Source organism: Stenella coeruleoalba (genome assembly GCF_951394435.1).
Source record: "Stenella coeruleoalba genome assembly, chromosome: 13".
Taxonomy (NCBI): Eukaryota; Metazoa; Chordata; class Mammalia; order Artiodactyla; family Delphinidae; genus Stenella; species Stenella coeruleoalba.
This window is the reverse complement of record NC_137159.1, coordinates 79,675,740-79,696,885: the sequence shown is the minus strand read 5'-3', so window position 1 is coordinate 79,696,885 and position 21,146 is coordinate 79,675,740. Positions and strand designations below refer to the sequence as shown.

At 40.1% G+C, this 21,146-nt stretch overlaps 1 long non-coding RNA gene across 1 annotated transcript in view; it reads left to right on the top strand.

The window, feature by feature from the left end:
• The first annotated feature begins 519 nt into the window (after positions 1–519).
• The window catches only part of LOC307196392, a 76,590-nt gene continuing 55,963 nt past the window's right edge, over positions 520–21,146 (top strand). Inside the window, exon 1 of the long non-coding RNA XR_013831125.1 lies at positions 520–757. This is a non-coding gene — a long non-coding RNA (uncharacterized lncRNA). The remainder of the gene's footprint in view (positions 758–21,146) is intronic.

Below are 21,146 nucleotides of genomic sequence, written 5' to 3'. Positions count from 1 at the left end.
TGACACACAGTAGGTGATAAATACATGTTAGTTTCAATGATTTTATTATATATTAGTTGCCTCACTTTTTAAAGTCGTTCTTATATAAAGCCTACGTTTTATCCCTTAGCCTTCATTCTATTTCCTAGGCTAGACAGAATAGATTCATTCCCTCTTACCAATAAAGTTTCGGTTCTTAAATCTGACTGAATTCTATAACCACATTTGTTATGGAGGAAATCCAGAAATTCACCAGCATTGAATATACTCAATGTTATAGTGACAGATCCTTTCCTCTACTTTCCTTTCTTGCCATGTCAGGTCAAGGTCTCAGACTTTCTTCTTTAAACAGCTACTTGAGCACTACATTGTCTGATTCCCAGGGGAAAGGGGATCTGAGAGACCCTAGGACGGGATCCTGTAGTTCAGTGCTTCTCCAGTTTTACAGTCGTCCAAGTGACCTTGAGGGCATGCCCAGATCTGCTCCCTGAGTTTCAGATTCCGTCCGAGTGAGGCCTAAGAGCATGCATGTCTAGGATATTCCCGGTGGGAGGCTCCTTGAAACCCACGCTATCGCGGGATCTCTCCGGGCCTATCCTATCTTTCACTGGAAGCTCCACCCACCGCCCGGCTACTGACCACGACTCGCAGCTGACGCTGCGTGGATTCTTCCCTCAGTCAGGAGCTGCGCGTTCCCCTGCTGCAACAGTTGAAGGAAAAACGGGAGAACGTTCGTTTTCAAATCTGGCTTTGCTTCTACCAGGTCGAGTGACGCCGGGTAAGTTACTTTCTGGCTTGAATGTACTTAATTCTGGAGGTGGGAGCAGGGAATATCGTTCAGAGTGGTCTGAAGAACCAAAATGGGAGAGCGTGTGTGAAAATGCCTCCCAGGAAGCAGGCTTTCGATAGTGGGTGCTACGTGAGTCAATGATTGATAAATGCCGTTGCCCATGCAAAAGATGGGCCCTGAAATAAGTGCACAGCAATGGAAATAGAAAGGGGAAGGTAGATTTCACTGATACTGTCAGTGAAAATATGTTCATTTCGCTCAAAATATGTGTTAAGTGAATAAGATACATTCAGACCTGGAAAGTACTTAGAAACGTGCCTAAGCACTAATTTCTCCATCTTTTTAATGAAGTCGACTAATGCACAAACGGTTCAAAAGCTTTGTACTCTTGACTTGGTCTAGTCTTCCACATAGCACGCTCCTGCTAAGCAGATTGGAGCAGTAAATGTTCAGGTGCTTTCAATCACAGCTTGTAATTAATTTGCCTAAGAAGAAAAATGTGCTCTGGTCTTGAAAGCTGGGTTATAAATCCTGGAGTGGGCGGGAGGGAAGTTTTTCCATGGAAACTGCGTTTTTAAAAAACAATTCAGTTGAAATGAATCATGTTAGTGATTGTGATTTTGAAAGAGTGAAGAATAAAGGCTGGCATTGACATTGGTTGTAGGAAGATGGCAGAAGGCAAGGGAAGAAACATATGGTTTGGGCTGGGAACAGTCTGGGTTTGATTTCTGATTTTGCTACTGATTGGTTGTGCAAAACTGGGTAAGTGATTTCATTTTCCTGAAACTTGGTTGTCTTATGTAAAGATTGAGATTGTCACTGTTTAAAAATTTTGTATTAAGTGTTTCATATCCACTACAATAATACCTTCCACACGTTGTAGATATTATATATAGGGGATCCAAAGAGCTGATTGGACGGTAAAACCAACTAAAGACATCCAGCTTAAATATTGACTGTAGGAAATTTTAATTTCCCTGATCTCTCAAATTCTGGCAAATTGTAAAGGACCCTATTGCAGTGAATCCATTAAATGAGGTAAAGGGAAAGATACCTCTAGATTGAATATTGGATGCAGGCGCTGCTAGTCTTTAAACAAGGACCCATTATGTTGGCGTGGCTCTAACGTCTTGGTAGATTATGTAAACCCAAACCTAAGCCAGAGTCCATCCTCTCGATCATGATAAAGAAACTTTAAGCCCGAGTCCATCCCCTCGATCATGATAAAGAAACTTAAGAACAAGCAATCACAAATAGCCAACTAGGCTTTCCCAAATAATATGGCTACTTAAACTATAACCAATCAAATCATTTATCTGCTTTGCGTTCATGTCTTCTCCATAAAAACCTTGCCCCTAGCTCCTGCTGATGAAGAACTCCTAACCACTTCTGGTTTGGCATTGCCTGATTTGAATCAATGTATATTCAAATAAACTCTTTTGGTGACGTGCAGTGAAAGGCGTGGGGAGGGCATGAGGATTTTGGTTTATCGCTTTGGCATATTGAAGATATTTGGCGTATCTCCCCAAGACATGATCCCAACATTACATCATATTGTTGGGGAGGAAGAAGTTTTCCTCTCCCCTTCTAGGTTCTTCTGCCTGGCCTGGGTATTAAATTGACATGAGACAGATTAACAGGAGAAAATTGAGCAAAGTTTTAATAACATGTGTACATGGGGGAGACCCAGGAAAACTGAGTAACTTTCCGAAATGTCTGAAACCCTCACCTTAAATAACATCCTCAGCTAAAGACAAAAGAGGGTGTTGGGGGTTATGGTTTGGGAGTTCAAAGGGGAGGAAGGCAGTTGGCATGGAGATGGAGAAGCAAATGTTTGCTTTAAAAAAAAAAAAAAGGCTTCCCTGGTGGCGCAGTGGTTGAGAGTCCGCCTGCCGATGCAGGGGACGCGGTTTCGTGCCCCGGTCCGGGAAGATCCCACATGCCGCGGAGCGGCTGTTCCCGTGGGCCATGGCCGCTGAGCCTGCGCGTCCGGAGCCTGTGCTCCGCAAGGGGAGAGGCCACAGCAGTGAGAGGCCCGCGTACCGCAAAAAAAAAAAGGCTTGAAGACAGTAAGCTTTAAATTTTGTTGGGAGTATTGGGTGATTCTGTGGGAGAAATAAAGGGTGAGGCTGAAAATGTCTTTTGGATTAGATCCTGGGTGTGCATGTGTCTTATGATGAGACACACCTGGGGGCCAGGGAAACATTCTAGGCAGGTATCTGGTTGGTGATTAATGCTTAAGGCCTCCTTCCTTGCCCTGAGGCCAAAGCTGACTCCCGTTCTTAGGCCTCTGACAGCAGAAAGCTCTCTGGCTTTTCCCTCCTCTTCACAGCTGTAACCCTAACTTGTTTGCTAAACTGCACCTTTTAGAATTTCTCTGGTTCCTAAAGTGGTTGGAGGGACGCACCGAAAGAAATCCTGCTACACAGAAGTTTTCTGAAAAGCTGTAGGAAACAGGCTCCTGGGGTACTAACGACAGCAACAACAGTAGGGAATAAATAAAAGGGGGAATTGGAGGATATTCAGGAGAATATCTATCTTCTATCATAACTGTTAGAAAATTGTAACTGGATGTGGGTAGTAAGGAAGATGGACATATATGACTTGTATGCCTGGGTTCAAATGATGACACAAACTAAGGGAATTAATATACCTGGTTTATTTTTCTTAATTGTGATTTATTTTACCAGCTTTCTCAGGGGAATTGTTCTCATCTGTTTTCCCTTAAGTCCCTGAAACCAGTGAATGGGAAAAAAAGAAAATTGCAGCCGCACTTTCCAATGGATCCTGCTATATACAGGGCAGGACCTCTAAACTCTGGCAAAGGTGCCTCCTTTCACTTGGTGCACTTGGGCAGGTGAGGGGAGGATGTCTGGGAAAGTGGGAAGCAGCGGTCTGATTGATTTTGCCTCCCAACGTATCTGGCAGTAGCTCACCATCTGCCACCACGTGGCATGTCACAGCTGCTACTGCCTTATAATTAGGTTTACTCAAGCCTTGGAGGGGGTCCTGCAGTCGAGTGTGACTGCCAAGTGCTTCCTGCCTCAGGCCTCTTTACCTGTGAGGTGGGTGGAACTGCTGTCAGGTGCCCTTACAAACCAGTTGTAAATTACTTTCACTGAGCTAAGGTCAAAGGCATGGGAAGAATAGAAAGTGATAACACTGAGGATTTATGTAGCCCCTCTCCTACAAGTACTTCACATATATGATCTAATTTGCCCTCCTGTGATGCCTGGGGAACGGAGGGCTTGCGGGGGAGGCCGAGATTAGAGGCAGGTGTGAAGGCTTTGGTTAACAGCCTTGAATTCTCAATAAGGCAGCATGGTTTCCTTCTCTCATTTTTCTTTGGGGGTTGTTTTTATTTGCTTGTTTCTGAAGCTGACTGGTTTTTTGTTTCCCTCTTTCGGTTTGATGGTGAGAATGATTCCACATTTGGTGGGGTGCCTTTGATTCCATTCCTTGAGGAAGTAACACACTGATAGGATACCAAATGTCCATTAATGATGAAGTTACCTAAACAAGCAAACTCTGATATGGAGAACTCTAGGATGAGGTTATTTCTGAAAGGAAAATTAAATATTGCAGATAAATAATTACGGCTGGAAGAAGTTCTCAAGATTGATTTTCATGCATTTGCACTCCCCCGCTTGTTATGTGAAGCTCTCCAGTGAATGCAAATTCTATTCCATGCTTCTTCAAAGACATATGGAGGTTTTAAGGGAATCTTTGCTGCTGGTACCCATCTGACTTGTCTAGGGTCACACAGGAAGTTGGTGGTAACTCAGACCGTATCCTAGGTTTCCTGACTTTCTGTAAGACGTTACGGAAAAACGCAGAACTTTTTGGCCAACCCTGTACTTGGGTGTCTTTCTCTGCACTTATGTGTGAGGCTACTTCTGCCTCGCCTGAATCTGGCTTTTGTTGCCATTTCCCAGACAAAGAAAAGGAAGTTGATGATGGTGGAAATAAATACCACCAAGGCAAAGGAGACCCATGAAAGGATTAAAGGAATGACACAGGGGAAGAGATGATACGAATTTAATCTGTTACATGCAGCTTTGGGCAAAGCAGAGAAAGGGAGGGCGACTATCTACAAATCGTACAGCGCTGGAAAGGGAGGGTTTGGGGAGCCCAGACCTGGCAATGGGTAAATGAGTCTAGTCAGGACATGGGCTCTCAGAAACATCACCTGGGAGAGGAGCGGGCTAAAGACAAGGCAAGCATCATACAGCAGCAGTAACCAGGAGTAAGAGAGAGCCCTTAAGGCCGTGGTTAAGGCCACCCTAGAGACTTGATGAGCAACATGTGCGTGATTTCCAATTGCAAAACCCTTGGAACAGAGTTGAGTGGAAGGAACTGCCCCAGGGAAGATCATAAACTACCCATGGTGCCGTGAGGGAAGGTAGTTCTTGTAGCTGTCGGTATCCAGCTGATGGAGGTCAGAGGGCCTTTCCTGTTTTCAGGGCTGCACTAATGGAGCTCACTTGTCTCCCCATTGTAGACAGGTATTCTGGAAGCTTGATCCTGCAGGCAGGTAGAGAGTGTGCTATCAAACAACTGCGTGGAGCCCTAGTATTTTCAGAGACAGGCTTGACATAAAAAGCTGATATATATTATTTGATAAACCTAATCTAGTCTAAATTTCCATCACGTTCTTAAGTCACAACTTCAGAATACAAAATGCGGCATACTGTTTATGCCTAGCAATGGATACGTATGTGACTACCATGGTTCCTCCCTGGGACATCTAAATTTCCTGAAATGGACTTCATTTTAAAGATAAAAATTGTAAAATGTCAGTGAGTTGCATAAAATGCTACAAGCAGAAGAAGTTTGGGGCATCACCTGGAGCAAAGCCATCACGCAGGTAAGGCTCAGAGAGTTCCGTCCTTTACACCAGACTGCGCAGCAAGGGAGGCGAAGCTGAGTTTGGGTAGTATTCTTCTCACCAATTCACGGTGCCTTCTTCTGCTTCACTTGTTCTAGCACGGGCTTCCCTTGTTTGACAGACCCAGGGGAAGTAATAACTAAAACAATGCTGTTTTAGTTAAACACCATAGATTCATATTTTGTCACTATCGTTCTTTTCGTCTCTGTTAGTTCTTAGTGAAAATTGTAATAATTCAGTTTGAAATTGAAACTACCCAATTATACCTACAGTACTGTCGATGTAATTGTTCAATAGTAGTGTGATTACTGGAGGAATATGGAGCTGTTCTTATTAACTGGATGCAAAAGATAGAGTGTGAACACAAAGCATTCCCTGGAGTGAGCTGCATTGATTTGAGAGCTCTGTTGAATGGTACTTCTTTTAGAAATAGCCATGAGAATCGAACAACTGTGTACAAAAAGTAAATGTAACCCTACCTAGTTTTTTGCAATTACACAAAACCTTGATTTTTTTTAAAAAAAAACCCAGATGATTTAAAAACATTTCTAAAGCATAGCTCCAGTGAAACAGTTTAAACTAGTAGTAACCTTTAATGAAATGAATTAAGCTGCAATCTGATGGAGTATAATTCCAGCAGAAATTAAGCTATGGGGATCAAAATGTTTTCTAAAACCAGCTGAACCAGTTTGTTGGTGAGGAGTAAAAGGGTGTTAGAACTTGACCTTATAAAACAAACTTATAAGAAACAAAGCATTTACCAAGTAAAGTTTGTAGCCTGTTGTAAGCACTGTTGGATTTGGGGTGGGACAAGTCACTTCTGAAGTATAGTAGACTTATTGAAGAAAAAAAAGTGAAGAAAAAGAAAAAGCAGACCAGGTAGCTATAATGCATTCCTCAATGAGTCACATGTAAAAAAACAAAACGAAAACCACCAACAGAGAACAGCATGCCTGAAAGTTTTCCTCCTTTAATATTCAGTGTTTAAACTCATGACATATATATTTAACATCTTTATTGGAGTATAATTGCTTTACAATGGTGTGTTAGTTTCTGCTGTATAACAAAGTGAATCAGCTATACGTATACTTATATCCCCATATCCCCTCCCTCTTGTGTCTCCCTCCCTATCCCACCCCTCTAGGTGATGACATGTATTTTTAGGGCTGTTCCAAACAGAGCAAGCAAGGAGGCCTTATTCTTCTTCAGTTTTTTAAGAGGGATTTCTTACTGGTGAACTCATTTTGGACCAACAAGAGCTGGTGATCCTACAGTATGTGGATTTTTTTTTTTTAACTGAAGGCTTTAAGGTCAATTAAAGATTAGTGTGGAAGGAGCTCATGCTCAGAAATGAGCTCTGTTTAGCCTGTTAGCACAGACATATGATATTCCACAATACAGAAGAATGTCTCTGACGTGTCCAAATTAGAGTTTTGGCGAAACATTTAGCTGAGCACAGTTGGTGAGTCTTCCTCTGTTCTGACTTGAATGTTCTTCTGTTGTCATTTGGACTCCATGGTTGACTGGTCTATTTCTGTGTCCCTACATCAGCCCATGTTGGACCTTGTTCATGATATCAGTATGGACTGTAAAAGCTTTTGTCCTTCAACTGCAAAGGCTCAAACTTTATTATTTTTATGTATTCATTTTACTTTTGTTAGCAGAATTTTTTCTGGCAGGTTTATTGAGATATAATTGACGTACAGCACTGTAATGTTTAAGGTGTACCACATACTGATTTGACTTACATACATCATGAAATGATCACAGTAAGTTGAGTGAACATCATCTCATATAGACACAAAATTAAAGAAATAGGGAAAAATAACATTTTTTCCTTGTGATGAGAACCCTTAGGATTTACTCTCTTTAGAAGGTGCATATATAACATAGAGCAATGTTAATTATATTTCACATGTAGTACATTACATCCCTAGTACTTATTTATCTTGTAACTGAAAGTTTGTACCTTTTGACTGCGTTCATCCAAGACTCAAACTTTGAAATAGAGTTTTCCTGTAGCAGCTTACTTATATGTGGAGTCTGAAAAATACAAGCTCATAGAAACATTGTAGAATGGTAGTTGTCAAGGGCTGAGAGGCAGGAAAAATGAGGAAGATGTTGGTAAAAGGTACAAACTCCCAGCTGTAAGACGAATAAGTTCTGGGGAATCTAATGTATAGCATAATGACTATAGTCTATAATACTGTATTATATATTATATACTGAAAATTAGAAAGAAAATTACAGTAGATCTTAAGTGTTCTCACCACACACAAAAAATGGTGATTATGAGAAGTGATAGATGCATTAACTAACTTTATTGTGATAATTTCACAATATATATGTCATATTCTCACATTGTATACCTTAAACTTACACAATGTTATGTCAATTATATCTCAATAAAGCTGGAATAAAAAAGAGACAAAAATAGAGTTTTCTTTAACTGCATATTGACTGCTATAGCTATTTGATTTCATCACCCTTCTTCACATTCTTGCAAATACAGAAAATAACTGGGCGTAGCTCTTTCTCTTTCTGTGGGGATGTTATGTGGTGGCTGTAAAGAGCCAACCTTTCAGTTCCATTTTTTTAAATAAGTTTATTTATTTGTTTTTATTTTTGGCTGTGTTGGGTCTTCGTTGCTGTACATGGGCTTTCTCTAGTTGCTGCGAGCGGGGGCTACTCTTCATTGTGGTGCGCAGGCTTCTCATGTTGGTGGCTTCTCTTGTTGTGGAGGACGGGCTCTAGGTGTGCGGGCTTCAGTAGTTGTGGCACGTGGGCTCAGCAGTTGTGGCACGCGGGCTCAGTAGTTGTGGCACACGGGCTTAGTTGCTCCGCAGCATGTGGGATCTTCCCGGAGCAGGGAACGAACCCGTGTCCCCTGCATTGGCAGGCAGATTCTTAACCACTGCCACCACCAGGGAAGCCCTCAGTTCCATTTTGATGAAAAGAAATTTATAAAACTTCTTGATTTAGGTAGGAGAAAGTGACTTCTTGGCTTCATGTCGATGTTTTATGGCTCATTTCTTTATCCCATAAAAAATTAACAGTGACATTATCTAGTATGTTCCAGGTACTGATAGGTGTTTGATATAGCGAACTGGTCCTGAAATAGCAGAAATTCAATAAACATTTGCTGAGATAATGAATAATAACCACCTCTTTACAACAGTGACAACCATCTGAATGAGTAGCTCTCAGCCTCCTTTTCAGCCTGAGTAGAGAATTAGGAGAAGATAGACAAGTTACTGGAGTTTACAACCATAGAAAATTATAGCAATACAATGAAACTTGGCTGTTTAAAATATCTTTAACCACTTATTTGTGGTTACATTATTTAGAATTCCTAACCACTAGTAATCAGCTCAGCAGACATGGGCCATTCATCAAGATGCCATTTGAAATCTTTGAATGCTTACCTTGAAAGTAATCACAAATACTATGAAACCATCTGTATTTCTACTCCACTTAGTCAAAACCCATGCAGATTACACTTAGGAAGACTCACTTTTTTCTTTTTTTGAACAAATTAGTAGCATAACATTTGCATAGGAGAGTGAAGAGTTAGTAGAAGCTATTTCTAAGCTCCTGTAGTAAACAAAAGTAATAATTACAAGTGAATCTTATTTATTCATTAAAGAATTCCATGAATATTATCAGTTGATAGGTACCTGAATTGATAAATATATATATTCCTTAAATATATATTCCTTTATGTCTTTTTTCTTTTCCAGTAAAAAAAAAAAAGTGAAAGAGAGGATGAGAGAATGAAATTTGAGTGTAGAAGTAATTAATCTGTTCTGAACTTACAATGATAAGTAGGGCTACTTTTGCCCTTCTAGGAAAATGTTTTTAACGTGGAGGAGTTGCAAAGAGATCAGTCTGAATTCTTGAAAAGTAAAAAGCATTTTCATAGCAAAATAGGAAGTGTTTGTTTCTTCAAGTGATTCTCTTTATTGAAAGATGTTCCCACCACCTCATTCTCCTTGCTGGCTCCTTTTTCCCTCCCAAAAAAGCTGTTTCCTAGTGACAGTGGACCCACTGTTGCCTACAGCTATAAAAGCAGCCTCTTATTAGCTAATCAGTTATTAGAATTGATCGATAAATAAGTGTTCTCTATAACCAGGAGGAGGAAATGAGATTCCATAGATTTCTCTCCTTCCTCATTATGTTTGTAAAGTAATTTGGGTTTGACTCCTGCCTGGATATACAGTGTTGCTCATCTTGCATTTTTCTCACCTGACAGCCTTACAAGGACAGAAGCTTCCCATTCTCTCATCATGGTACTGATGCAGAGGATTCTGACTTAAGCTTGGGCTTCTTCTAATGACTGATTACTAGTTTTTCAGTCTCTCTTGCTTTCTCTCTCCTGTTTCAAAGAAGTCTTACTCAAGAAGTTGACCCCCCCCAAGTTGAGCCTTAAATGATGGGTAGGAGATAACCAGGGAAAGGAGTGGGGGAAGCTGGGGGCTGGGCTGCATTATGACTTTTGTGGACCCTAAACGTTTTAGTCTTCTTCCATCAATTTCTCTCTTCTCCCCTCCCTCTTCCCCTCCCCCATCTTCTCTCTGTCTCCGTCTCTCTCTCTCTTTTAATGTGATGGTATAAAGATGAATATAATCCAGACTCATTACATTAACTTTTCTGATATTAAATCATTTTCATGCTCACCTAAATGTATTGCGGACCCTGTGTACCGTGGCCACTGTGTGTAAGGGATAGGTCAGCCCTGAGCGCAAAGAGCCACGAGGGCTTTTTTTTTTTTTTTTTTTTTTGCGGTACGCGGGCCTCTCACCGTTGTGGCTTCTCCCGTTGCGGAGCACAGGCTCCGGACGCACAGGCTCAGCGGCCATGGCTCACGGGCCCAGCAGCTCCACGGCACGTGGGATCTTCCCAGACCGGGGCACGAACCCGTGTCCCCTGCATCGGCAGGCGGACTCTCAACCACTGCGCCACCAGGGAAGACCCTGAATGAACTTTTCATTCTCTTGGCTTCAAGCCTTTCATGGAATGGATGTGACACGTAAATAAACAGTTATCGACATACATGTATAACTAAATGTATAAATTTATATATAGTACAGATGAATAGTGATGACCCTCTCTCTCCCCGCCTTTCCTCTCTCTGCCTCTCTTTCTCAAGAGAGAAATCTTCCTTACATTGGCAGGTTTTGGACAGGCACCAAGCCTACCAAGCCATACTGCGTTGAGAGATCTTCCTTGATCAGCTGTGAAAAGGGCTTTGACCAAGGAAGGGATTCAACCTGGTTTTTGGTATTTAGTTTGGAAACAGGTTCCCATTTTAGCTTAGTGAGTCCAGTGCGGTTGCTCTTAATTAACCAACAGGGAAGAATAGTAACATTTTAACAATTCAGATTGTTACGTATATGCCCTGAGGACTCTGTTTTATCACTGAACTGTTGTTTAAGCTGTCATTACTTTTCTCTCCACTGCTTTTGTCTCTGCATTCCCCCACTTCCCTAATTAGTAACTGCTTGAGTCTGCTGTTTGCACTCAGGAAGGTCAAGGAAACGACAGCTTTTTTCAACAAACAAGAAGGGGGGACATGGAGGGGCTTTTGTACCCAAGAGGGCTCCACAGGGTCCTGCTCAGTTTCGCTCCTTGCTTAACGTCAGAGTTTAATGTCACCAGCCAGGACTAGAAGCTGGTTGCCTTGATCGTCACAGACATGGTTGTGGTTGGGGGCGTGGTTTGCAGTGGGGACAACAGGACCTTCCGAATAGCTGCGCTTCCAAGGCCCAGCCTGGAGTTCACTTCCGGCTTCTCCTTCCCTGTCTCTCCAACTCACAGGACGTTATCAGGAAGTTGAGGAACACGTAAGGCTTGCCCCCATCTGCTTCTGCTTTACCCCATTCACAACTCCAGGTTTTAACCCGCTCCTTCTGCTGGGCTGTCACTCCACATAGCCGGCATCTCCAGCCAGCTCCAGGGCCCCTGCAGTCTCTGACCCTCCCACAGAGATCACCTCGACAGGTTGGGAAAACTGTAACTAAGACTATAGGAAGTAGTCTTAGCACTATTAGGAAACTAGCTTAGCGCTATAGGAAATGATACCCGTTTAAAGCTCCCCAGGGGCTAATTCTCCTTCCCGGGGAAGAAATGGGCTAATGGCATTTTAATGCTTTTTTGTTTTTCAAGAAATAATTTTGCTTCATTTAAACAACAGAGGAACTTGAAAACTTTGTCGGTTTGGTCACAGTGTTTGAAAGGTATATTAGAAACAGTTTTAGCTCTGGGCAGGAAAACATGTTTCGACAGTTCAGAACTGAGTCAGACCTGCATTTGGGTACATAGTGAACCTTTAGTTCAAAAAAATGATTCACTTTTCAGTGGCAAAAAGTAGAAATATTCCAATATTTTTTCCTTCTCATTTTTGCTTTTTTTTTTAAAAAGTTTTTTTTTTTTAAATTCGGCTGTGATTTTTCAATTAATTTATTTTATTTATTTTTGGCTGTGTTATGTCTTCGTTTCTGTGTGAGGGCTTTCTCCAGTTGCGGCAAGCGGGGGTCACTCTTCATCGCAGTGCACAGGCCTCTCACTATCACGGCCTCTCTTGCAGAGCTCAGGCTCCAGACGCACAGGCTCAGCAGTTGTGGCTCACGGGCCTAGTTGCTCCGCGGCATGTGGGATCTCCCCAGACCAGGGATTGAACCTGTGTCCCCTGCATTGGCAGGCAGATTCTCAACCACTGCGCCACCAGGGAAGCCCTCATGTTTGCTTTTATAAAATGAAAAGCTGGAACTTTAGGGACCCATAACAAATAATTAACTTCAGACTATTCAGAAATGTCATATTCCGAATAGATCTAGTGATGTCTTTGAGGGTAAATGTTGAATTTTAATTCATTGGGTGAAAATGAATTCTACTGATTGTTACTCTAAAGAAAATGTGTGCATGTGTAAAGAACATGAGATTTGGAATGGCAAGGCAAGGATTTTGGTCCTGGCTTTGCCACCTACTAGCCGTGTCCCCTCTGGGCAAACTCATTTATACTTTCTGGGTCTTAATAATGTTAATTGGGAACATTAATGTCTATTTCAAAGACTGGTGGAGATTTAATAACAGAATATATGTGGATTATATAAACTGTAGAACATTATAAAAATATTAGTTGATATTTACCTTTGCTCTCCCCAAAGCAGGAACAATTTGTGGTGTAAAAGTCTGTATTCTGAGTTTGACACTTCTCTAATTCTCAGTGAATTGGCTCAAAGGTTATTGAGAAAATAACACATCACCGCTAATTCATTTCCATTCATTAATTATTGAATAAGGCAATTTAATATTTTATGTCAACCTATAGTGTTGTTATAACCATCTGAGGATGATAAACTCAGAGGGTATTAGAACTATGGAGGCTTGCAGATATCTTGTTCAAAGCCCCCCCTTTATGGATGTGTAAATTGAGGCCCAGAGAGGGTAAGCAGTTGCTTGGAGTCACCAGCTTGCTGTTGGCTGAATGAGGGCACCGATGCTGAGGCCCCTGCCCGTCTGCCTCGCAACTCACCAGACCTGTGTCCACGGTGGTTTTAGAAAGGGGAAGAGGACAGCGGAGGCGGGTGTGGGTGTAGGACTGCACTTCCTTAGGGGCTGAATGGGATATCCTACCCTTCTCAGTGTTGCCGAAACCCGGCCTCTGTACATTGGCATCAATTTGAATCTCAGGAGTTTTGGGTGAAGTGGAAAAGAATAGCTTTATTGCAGGGCGCCAAGGAAGGAGGCCAGGGCAGCTGGTGCTTAAAAGACCTGAACTCCCCGAAAGCTTTCAGGGAAAGGTTTATAAAGACAGGGTGAGGGAGGGCAGTTGTGGGGTGTGTGATCAGCTCGTGGACATTCTTCTGATTGGTTGGTGGTGAGGTGATCAGGAGTCAACACTATTAACGTTCTGGTTCCAACTGGTCTGGGGTCTGCGTGCTTGTGGGCAGCACACAGTTCACTTCTCCCACCTCGGGGGTGGGGAGTGGGGGTTCAGCATCTGCAAAACAGCTCAAAGGACATGGCTCAGAATATTATCTGTAGCCCTTGAGGAGGAACTAAAGGTCCTGACTTTGTTTAGTGGCTAAAGTATTATTATTTTGTCTTGCTCGACTGTTTTACTTTCTTTTTGCATTTTCTCATTTCTCTTATTAAGTTTATTCTTTGACTAAAGTTTTTCTGCAGGCAAAAGGCAGGTGGAGGACATGGGTGGGGGTGTTTTCTGGGAAGGCCTCATAGGGTCCTGCTAGGTTACATCAGGTTCCCTGACACTTCCTGCCTACTTGTCTGTGTTTTGTTCTTAAACTCTCTGTAGGAGGTTTTCTGGGATGGAACTTGGTACCATAGAAAGAGAGCTCGCCCCCAACTAGCAGCTGATGCTAGGACAAGCCTTTTAAACTATTTACATGCGCAGAAACCCAGGATCCTCACCTGTGCTTTTCCATAGGCTTAAATGCAATAATTTATATAAAGCATATGGGATAATATCCGATAATGGTTGATTCCAACATTGTTTAGTTGACTGAAGGCTTTCAACTTTCTCTGAGTCTCCTATGGAGAAATGACTTGCCCTTAAAATAAAGGTTTGCTTTTGTAGCTGAAAGTGAAAATGTTAAGTATTCTCAAAGGCAATGGAGAGGGGAAGGACCTTAGTGGTTTCCTTGTTAAATTCTTACCATGGCTGGTCACGTCGATGCTGACAAAGGTCAGACGGACAGGCAGCGGCCCCCGAGCTGTGCTAGGCTGTCTCCCGATCTTGTGGAATCAGGAGGAGCCCCTGACATTCTGCTCCTGATTGAGGGAAATTTTCCATTGGTCTGTGTGGCATTTTAGCAGGCAGGTGAGTTCCTTAAGTGCTTGCTGACAGTCCTTTGATAACAGAGACAAGGTCCTCATTGTATTGTGAAGGTCACTGAAAGAGAATTTCTGAAAGGTGTCCCAAAACATCTTGTTTTTATGGCTAATGGGCCCCATTCAGGGTTTCTTCCAGATGATTGATGGCCTTCAGTAGCTCTGCCTCTCTTCATTCTGATGCTGACAGAGAGGAAGTGTCTTAGAGCCAGATGTGGCCACTAATGCAGTGTGACTTTGTTCTTATTCTTTGAAAGGAGAAAAAATGCTGTGAAAAACAGGCCCAGCATTTGGAGGGTTTGACTCTTAGGTTGGATTCTTGTCAGCTGTGAGATCGTAGTATCGGTCTATTATTTGATATCTTTGAGATTCATTTTTCTTTCCTCTTAACTTGCGGTAATTATACAGTTTGGGGTGATAGCCTCGAGTCGGTCTGGTTCAAGTCCTGCCCACAAGCCATACAGCTGGAGTTTTGAGGCAGGCAACTCAGTTTGATGAGTCATTGTTTATCCATAAAGGTACATCACAGTACTGTTAGGGAGGATCAGATGAGATCATGTAATTAAATGGCATTAAATAGATGCATCAATAAGTGTCAGTTTTTCCCCTCTATTAAATAGTGATATAGCAGATGGTTAAAATAAGTGGTGAGTGACAGCACAGCACACAACAATAAGCAGAGAGTACCATTTTGATAAATTACTATCTTTTCAGAAGACAGGAAAAACAAAGTTTCTATTCTTAGTGTAACCAGCTGCTTTACCAAAGGGTTTCCCTGGAGGTGGTCAACATTTTAGTTTCCTTTCTGTGGCAGCAAAACGCTTTTCTTCTTAGTATGAGCCAGAGTGGAGAGTCACCCTGAAATTCCTGAGGATACTTTCTTAGAATAACAAATCATCTTCGCATTATTGAGTGTAGGCGCCCTGACAAAGTTGGATGGAGAAAAAATATCTTTAATTTTCCAGGAATAGGATTTAATGAGGCTTTTCTTATTTTTTTTTAGAAAATTCATAAAGAAGGTGACCCAGTGTTTTTGGGGAGTTGATAATGGGGTGGGGGAGGCATAGTAAGTCTAGATTCTTTATTTGAGGCTTCTGGGCTGCTTTCCTTCTCAGACGCGTATGCTAAGATTGCTAAGTGCTATCAGCTGAATCCCACGTTCAGAAAAGTGGAGTCATTCTTTCGTCATGAACCTGGGATTCAACAAGCAGAAATATCATTATTAGAGTAGATGAACATCACCAATCAGATTGTGTAGGGTAAACTTCAGTAAAGATACGGTGTGACCGTAGGAATCTATGACAATAACAGACTAGTTGGAGTCCAGTTTATTCCGTGCTTGGCATTAACAGAGGATTCAGCTCTGGGTGAAGCATGAAACTGGGGTTCTTGAATAATTTAAGGGATGGGGTACACATATTAATATTTAGAGTGGAGTACTGGATTTCCTGCTAATAAGGAAATGGGGTTCCAGTGATTTGTAGGGAAAAATAAAAATACCATGACTTCATTTGTATTCTCAGCTTGTGGAGACTATTACATTGGTTATGTTAGGCTCTATTCTTTTATATTTCTGTTTTCAGTGACATGTCTTATTTCCAGTATACTACTTATCCTCCATCCAAACTTTGAAAATTATACATTGCCTTGCAAATGGACCAGGTACCTCATGCTGTGTTAAGAGAGCCTGTCATGCAGAATGTCCCTACAGAGCAGCGGTGGGAGGGCTGTGAGGGAGACAGGTGTTCATTTTGAAGACTGCGCATGTGAGTTACTATCATTAGGAAGAAGGAAAGTGAAAATAAGACGAAACTCCTTTCCGCTGACATTGATCTGACCTTCACTTGGGTGTCCTGAGCACAATTTTCTAAGCAATATGGTGTTTATTATATTAAACAAATTACAAAAATAATACCTTTCACTATAATTGAGACTGATTCTGCTTTCATTCTCTTTGTAATTGTGGTACTTTATTTATATATTTAAAATTATGAAAAAAAAATTAAGTGTACCCTGAAATCAGAGAATACTCAATTTACTTTATTATACTTTGATTAATTCAATTCTGAGTTGCTTTACTAATTATTTGAACTTGTAAGTAGAGAAAAAGTTTCACATTCAGAAAAAATGGATTTTCTCCCAATTTTGGAGTAATTGTTTGCTTGAGTTGGCATGGGGTAAATTGCTGTAAGCCTTTGAAGTAAATCTTCAGAGTGATGAGTAGAGTTTTGCTTGTCAGTTCTCTCCAAAAATTAAATAAATAAATAAAAGTGAAATAAGTAGTTGGAGAATGGACATGAAGTGAAGGAAGATTCTTCCCAATAAAGATGCTTTGGATTTAGGGATTTGGTACATACTGGTCTGGCCATATAACTATTTTGAACTGGAACGTAAACAAGAGTTTTATTTTTTTAACCGTAATTTTGTGTGATTAACTCTTTTTCAAGTCATGACTGAGTTATCTGATGGGGAAGACTTCTTTTTAATCGACTATTTTTTAAAGCAGTTTTAATAAGTTCCCAGCAAAATTGAGTAAAAGGTACAGAGATTTCTCGTATACCTCCTGTCCCTACAAACGCACAGGCTCGCCCATCATCAATATCCCCCATCAGAGTAGTACCTTTGATGAAACTACATGACACATCATAATCAACCAGATTTCCTAGTTTACATCAGGGTTCACTATTGCTTTTGTACATTCTGTGGGTTAGACAAATAATATAACATTTATTCACCATTATAATATCATACAAGGTAATTTCACTGCCCTAAAAGTCCTCAGTGTTCCACCTGTACATTCCTCTCCCCACTCCGCCCCCCTCCAACCTCTGACGATCTCTGATCCTTTTATTGTCTCTGGTTTGTTTTGTTTTCCAGAAGGTCATATAGTTGGAATGATACAGTATCCTTTTCGGATTGGCTTCTTTCACTTAGTAATAAGCATCTAAGTTTCCTCCGTGTTTTTTCATAGCTTGATTGTTCATTTCTTTTGAGTATCAAATAATACTTCATTGTCTGGTGTACCACAGTTTATCCATTAAATGACTGAAAGACACCTTGGTTGCTTCCAAGTTTTGGCAATTATGAATAAAGCTGCTATAAACATTAGTGTGCAGGTTTTTGGTGGACTTAAGTTTTCAATCCATTTGGGTAAATACCAGGGAGACCAATTGTTGGATTGTATGGTAAGAGTATGTTTAGTTTTGTAAAAAAACTGAAAAACTGTCTTCCAAAGTGGCTGTACCATTTTGCATTCCCACCAGCAATGAGAGAGGGTTCCTGCTGCTACAGGTCTTTGCCCACATTTGACATTGTCAGTGTTTCAGATTTTGGCCGTTTTAATAGGTATGTAGTGCTCTCTCATTGTTTTAATTTGCATTTCCCTGATGACAAATGATATGGGGCATCTTTTTATATGCTTATTTGTCATCTGTGTGTCTTTTCTGATGAGGTGTTTGTTAAGATCATTGGACCGTTTTTAATTGGGCTGTTTGCTTTCATATTGTTGAGTTTTAAGAGGTCTTTGTGTAATTTAGACAGCAGTTTTTATCAGATGTCTTTTGGAAATATTTTCTCCCTGTCCTGTGGCTTGTCTTCTCATTCTTTTGACAGTACTTTTGCATTGCAGAAGATTTTAATTTCAGGGAAGTCCATATTATCAATCATTTTCTTCCTGGATTATGCCTTTTGTGTTGTATCTAAAAAGTCATTTTCATATCCAAGGCCATCTAGATTTTCTCTAGTGTTGTATTCTAGGAGTTTTATAGTTTTATGTTTTTTGTTTAGGTCTGTGACCCATTTTGAGTTAATTTTTATGAAGGGTATAAAGTTCTGTCTTTAGATTTTTTTTTTTTTGCACGTGGATATCAACTTGTTCCAGCACCACTTATTGAAAAGATTATCTTGCTGTATTGTATTGCCTCTGCTCCTTTGTCAGAGATCAGCTAACTGTATTTATGTATGTCTATTTCTGAACTCTCTATTCTGTTCCATTAATTTGTCTGTTCTTTCACCAATACCACACTCTTGATTGTTGTAGCTTTGAAATAGGCTTGAAATGGGGTAGTGTCAGTCCTTCAACTTCGTTCTTCAATATTGTGCTGGCTATTCTGTTTTGTTTTTGTTTTTTGGGTGTTTTTTGTGTGTGTGTGCTTACATATAAACTTTAGAGTCAGTTTGTCAATATCCACAAAATAACTTACTGAGTTTTTGACTGGGTTTGTGTTGAGTCTATAGATTAAGTTAGAAAAAAAAAATACTATCTTGAGCATATTGTCTTCCTATCCATGAAAATGGAACATCTCTCCATTCATTCAGTTCTTCTTTGATTCCTTTAATCAGAGACTTGTAGTTTACTTAAAATATTTGTGGTACATATTTTGTTATGTTTGGGTTTACCTAAATATTTCATTTTTTGGTGTGTTAATGTAAATGGTATTGTGTTTTTAATTTCAAATTCCACTTGCTCATTGCTGGTGTATAGGAAAGCAATTAACTTTCGTATATTAACCTTGTATCCTGCAACCTTTTTATAATTGCTTATTTCAGGAGGGTTTTTTTGCTGATTCTTTTGGATTTTCTATATAGAGTCATGCCGTTTGTGAACAAAGACAGTTTTATTTCTTCCTACCCAGTCTGTGTACCTCTCATTTCCTTTCCTTGTCTCATTGTATTAGCTAGGACATTTGGTATAATGTTGAAAAAGAGTGGTGAGAAGAGACATTCTTTCCTTGTTCCTTATCTTAGTGGGAAACCTTCTAGTTTCTCACCATTAAGTGTGATTTAGCTGTAGGTTTTCTATAGATTTTCTTTTCAAGTTGATGATGGGGAGGACTTTTAATGTAATTTTTTAAATATGCTAAGTTAGATAAAGTATTAGTGTTCTATTTTAAATCTATAAAGATTTTTTCTCTTATAATGAAAGAAATAGGTGCTTATTATACCACTTTACAACAATAGAAAGACTTAAAAGGAAAATCCCCATAAATCATACCTAATTTTTGGATCCAGAATGTTTTCGGTTGATGTTCATGTATGCATATCTATTGGATTATCCATTCACCCACTCACCCATCAATTCATCCATCCATCATCTTTAAAGTGTCTGGTTCTCCCTCTCTTCTTTATAAAAGCGTGCCTCTCTTTCATTGGAATAAACTAATGTTATGGTTTTGCTGTCTCTCTCGAGCTCTTTGTATTTGCTTCCATTTTTGGAACAGTTCTTCATTCTCTTTTCAGCTCCATGAGGTGCTACCCTTCCCTTCTGCCAGTTACTGCCTTAAGCTAGTCACCCTGAGCGTGACCTCAATCCCGTGGAGCTATCAGGTTGATGGGATAGAGGAATCTTACTTTCCCTTTCCCCTCCGTCCTTGCAGTCTTCCCCAAGACTGCTAAACTGGACTACAGCTACATATATTATTGATTTTTCTACTCAGGTACTAACATGAAACAAAATTTTTCAGAAAGATTTGTGAATATATTCTTCTGAGGTTTTACATGTCTTTAAATTTTTTTTCCTTAATAATAATAATTTAGTTTACAATAAAATTTTTGACTCACAATCCTCCCCCTTCCCCCAGAATTCAGAGTTGTTTTCAATTTTTTTTTCTGGTTATATCTCCCATAAGTTTTATTTCTCTATCTTTGTTCTTTGAATTTGGGGAGAATTTTGGCTCTCTTTTCATTAATTCAGTATGCAATTCTGTCCATTATGATATTCACTACTTAATTTTTTTAATTTTAATTTTTGATATACTTTTTAATTTCTCCTTTGCCAAAAGAAGCCAGTTTTATTAATACTTTATTAGCACCTCAAATCCATTTGTCTGTGTGTCTGTCTATCTATCTGTCTATCTCCCATTGTGATTTCCCTGTATCTCAAATTCTTGTTTATTAGACAGTATTTACTATGATTTCTCAGTTAGGTAATCTTCTTTAGAGTGGCCAATTTTCTTCATATATCTGGTGGTTTTTGCTTGTCTGCTCACCTTTACAAATAGAAATCTATGTTGATCATGTTGATAGCTTCCATGATTCCCCTCAGTACATACATAAATCGTCATTGAATCCCTCAGCAGGTGTCTCAGGATGGGAGTTCTGTTGTAATGAGGTGAAGTCCTGCACTTTTTAGCACGCAGTCATGAGAAACACAGCAGACTCCTGCAGAAATAGATTTCTTCACACAAACTAAAATAATTTTGTCATGGTGCTGCTTCCTTGGTTTGCTTATTCTGCAGCTATTATGTAGGATCTGCCCAGGCAAGTTATTTGTATATAGTAATGAACTCAGTGAAATTATTCCAGTTTTACTCTTACATGATTAAAAATGAAACCATTTAAAGCTTCATTTTTTTCTTGTTTTTTTTTTTTCCCTAGAACATTCTTAGCTTTATCTCATAGCTTAGATATTCAGTGCTGATACGATCTCTACAATTTGAACTACAGTGATATCATTGACATTATTTACTAGATATCCTGCACTAGATACATGAACTTGCTTGGTTCAAGAGTGGTCAAGAGAAAGCTTTTTAAAAATAATTGGTTGCTTTTTAAAATTTATACTTTTGCTATTTGTGTGGTTATTAAATTGTGCTGAACAAATCTGATCCTTTCTAAACAATTATTGTTCTTTAAAAT